The following is a 4,118-nucleotide window of genomic DNA, read 5'->3' as shown; positions in this document are numbered from 1 at the left end:
CAGTTTATACAATTTTATACAAACTGTCAGTTATATAAACATAAAAAGTTATATAAAATTTATATAAACTGTCAGTTAAGTTTACAAATTTCAGAAATTAGAGAGTCTTCTAATGGGAAAAGTACACAAAATGCAACAGCAAAGCACTTTCACTTTCCATAAGAAAATATCATATACTACATTCAAAGGGTGAATGTTCTTTCTATTTCTTATAGGATGTCAAGATTCCTGGATTTAATTCATCCAAAGCCTCTATCTTAGCCTATGGTCCCCGAATTCCTAACCCTCTTTACAATTCTCTATTCTAGCACGAAGGAGATGACAGAGGATGAGATGGCTGGATGGCATCACAGACTTGATGGACGTGAGTTTGAGTGAACTCCGGGAGTTGGTGAGGGACAGGGAAGCCTGGCGTGCTGTGATTCATGGGGTCGCAAAGAGTTGGACACGACTGAGCGACTGAACTGAACTGAACTGCACTGAGCAGCTGCTACTCAGTGGATCACTCTTAAATTGCAGTGTTTTTTATACTCTACAGCATATGGTGTCATAGAGTTAATATTTAAATAATTCATCTACAGAGAGGAAGTCATAAGGTAAATTGAAAATTGTTCTTGCTATTATAAACACCAAGGAAAAAGAGAGAGGTAGAAAATATCCTTAGGTGAAATAGACTGACTCAGTTTACAAAGTAAAGAGAAATCTTGGAAAACTTATAAATATGGAGAATCAGTTTTTCAGTCATACCTTGATTAACCGTATGTCAACCTACAATTCAATTTATCACTCATTCATCTAGTAATGCAATATACATTTGATAAAATATGTAGTATATGCAGGCACAGTGCTAAATACAGAGGAAACATTGTTAAAATAAAATAGTTTAGTCTACCAAAAATTCCAAGGGAAGTTTTAAAATAAAGATATTAAATTATCAGACACTTTAGATAAGTTATAAAGAAGGTGATAGAAGAAAATGCTCTTTTAGACCCTGCAAGCCGCAGCTGGGCTGCTCTGGGCCACTCACCCCACTGGAGCCCAGAGATCTCGGAGCTTTATCGCACCATGTGTGGCATTTGGGCGCTCTTTGGCAGCAATGACTGCCTTTCTGTTCAGTGTCTGAGTGCTATGAAGATTGCACACAGGGGTCTGGATGCATTCCATTTTGAAAATGTTAATGGGTACACCAATTGCTGCTTTGGATTTCACCGGTTGGCAGTAGTTGACCAGCTGTTTGGAATGCAGCCAATTCGAGTGAAGAAATATCCTTACTTGTGGCTCTGTTACAACGGTGAAATCTACAACCACAAGAAGCTGCAACACCATTTTGAATTTGAATACCAGACCAAAGTGGATGGTGAAATAATCCTTCATCTTTATGACAAAGGAGGAATGGAACAAACAGTTTGTATGTTGGATGGAGTATTTGCATTTATTTTACTGGATACTGACAATAAGAAAGTGTTCTTGGGCAGAGATACCTATGGAGTGAGACCTTTGTTTAAAGCCATGACAGAAGATGGATTTTTGGCCGTGTGTTCAGAAGCTAAAGGACTTGTTAACTTGAAGCACTCCATGACTCCTTTTATAAAAGTGGAGCCTTTTTTTGCCAGGACATTATGAAGTTTTGGACTTAAAGCCAAATGGCAAATTAGCATTGGTGGAAATGGTGAAATACCATCATGTAGAGATGAGCCTCTGTATGCCCTGTATGACAGCGTGGAGAAACTCTTCCCAGGTTTTGAGATAGAAACTGAAGAGCAACCTCCAGATTCTTTTTGACAATGCCGTTAAGGAACGTTTGATGATGGACAGAAGGATTGCTGCCTTTTATCAGGTGGCTTGGATTCCAGTTTGCTTGCTGCCACTCTGTTGAAGCACCTAAAAGAGGCCCAAGTACAGTACCCTCTCCAGATATTTGTGATTGGCATGGAAGACAGTCCTGATTTACTAAATTCTGAGAGAGATGGGAATACCAGACCACCTGACCTGCTCTTGAAAAATCTGTATGCAGGTCAGGAAGCAACAGTTAGAACTGGACATGGAACAACAGACTGGTTCCAAATAGGAAAAGTAGTACGTCAAGGCTGTATATTGTCACCCTGCTTATTTAACTTCTATGCAGAGTACATCATGAGAAATGCTGGACTGGAAGAAACACAAGCTGGAATCAAGATTGCCGGGAGAAATATCAATAACCTCAGATATGCAGATGACATCACCCTTATGGCAGAAAGTGAAGAGGAACTAAAAAGCCTCTGGATGAAAATGAAAGTTGACAGTGAAAAATTTGGCTTAAAGCTCAACATTCAGAAGACAAAGATCATGGCATCTGGTTCCATCACTTCATGGGAAATAGATGGGCAAACAGTAGAAATAGTGTCAGACTTTATTTTTGGGGGATCCAAAATCACTGCAGATGGTGACTGCAGCCGTGAAATTAAGAGACGCTTACTCCTTGGAAGAAAAGTTATGACCAACCTAGATAGCATATTCAAAAGCAGAGACATTACTTTGCTGACTAAGGTCCGTCTAGTCAAGGCTATGGTTTTTCCTGTGGTCATGTATGGATGTGAGAGTTGGACTGTGAAGAAGGCTGAGCGCTGAAGAATTGATGTGTTTGAACTGTGGTGTTGGAGAAGACTCTTGAGAGTCCCTTGGACTGCAAGGAGATCCAACCAGTCCATTCTGAAGGAGATCAGCCCTGGGATTTCTTTGGAAGGAATGATGCTAAAGCTGAAACTCCAGTACTTTGGCCACCTCATGCGAAGAGTTGACTCATTGGAAAAGACTCTGATGCTGGGAGGGATTGGAGGCAGGAGGAGAAGGGGATGACAGAGGATGAGATGGCTGGATGGTATCACTGACTCGATGGACATGAGTCTGAGTGAACTCCAAGAGTTGGTGATGGACAGGGAGGCCTGGCGAGCTGTGATTCATGGGGTCGCAAAGAGTCAGACACGACTGAGCAACTGAACTGAGAAAAGTGGCAAATCATACTGGGAGCAAATACCATGAAGTCCTCTTTAACTCATTCAGGTCCTGGATGAAGTCATATTTTCCTTGGAAACTTATGATATTACAGCAGTCTGTGCTTCAGTAGGTATGTACTTATTTTCTAAGTACATTAGGAAGAACATAGATAGCGTGGTGATCTTCTTTGGAGAAAGTTCAGATGAACTTACGCAGGGTTATATATATTTTCACAAGGCTCCTTCCCCAGAGAAAGCTGAGGAGGAGAGTGAGCGGCTTCTAAGGGAACTCTACTTGTTTGATGTTCTCTGAGCAGATCAAACTACTGCGGCCCATGGCTTTGAATTGAGAGTCCCTTTCTTGGATCATTGCTTTTCTTCCTACTATTTCTCTGGCACCAGATATGAGAGTTCCCAAGAATGGGATAGAAAAGCATCTGCTGAGAGAGACATTTGAGGGCTCCAATCTGATACCTAAAGAGATTCTCTGGCGACCAAAAGAAGCCTTCAGTGACGGAATTACTTCAGTTAAATATTCCTGGTTTAGGAATTTACAGGACTATATTGTTGATGATGCAGCATTGGCAAGCGCAGCCCAGAAATTTCCCATCAGTACCCCCAAAACAAAAGAAGGCTATTACTGCCGTCAGATCTTTGAAAACAACTACCTGGGCCATGCCGACTGGCTGCCCCATTACTGGATTCCCAGGTGGACCAGTGGTGCCATGGACCCTTCTGCCTCCACTCTGACCCATTACAAGGCTGCTGCCAAAGCTTAGGCACTCGCTGAACCCTGGAGTCAAAGTAATCATTTCTCCTCCTTGTGAAGGGTAGGGGTCTTGAGGGCAGGAAGGGCAAACTGCCGAGGCTTGCCTGGGTGTGAAAAAATAAAAGTCTTAAATCCAGAAAAAATAAATAAATAAAATGCTCTTTTAAAATTCAGTTACATTATTAAATGTAAGACACATTAGATAATATATGCCTCATACAGAATTAAAAGTAGTCACTTCATTAATGTTAATGATTAAGTTAAAAAGTTAGAATATTTATGGAGGAATAGATATTCTTCTAATTTTATATTGAAAATAAAAAAATTGTATTGATGCCATCAAATTGGTATTTTCCCCCTAATTTATAAATATAACA

General features: G+C 40.6%; 1 pseudogene; it reads left to right on the top strand.

The window, feature by feature from the left end:
• Positions 1 to 1,065: 1,065 nt before the first annotated feature.
• LOC138422403 (asparagine synthetase [glutamine-hydrolyzing]-like) lies at positions 1,066 to 3,751 on the top strand (annotated as a pseudogene).
• Positions 3,752 to 4,118: the final 367 nt, after the last annotated feature.

This window comes from Ovis canadensis, chromosome 17 (assembly GCF_042477335.2).
Source record: "Ovis canadensis isolate MfBH-ARS-UI-01 breed Bighorn chromosome 17, ARS-UI_OviCan_v2, whole genome shotgun sequence".
Taxonomy (NCBI): Eukaryota; Metazoa; Chordata; class Mammalia; order Artiodactyla; family Bovidae; genus Ovis; species Ovis canadensis.
Note: the sequence above shows the minus strand (reverse complement) of the source record. Positions and strands in the feature narration are given on the sequence as shown.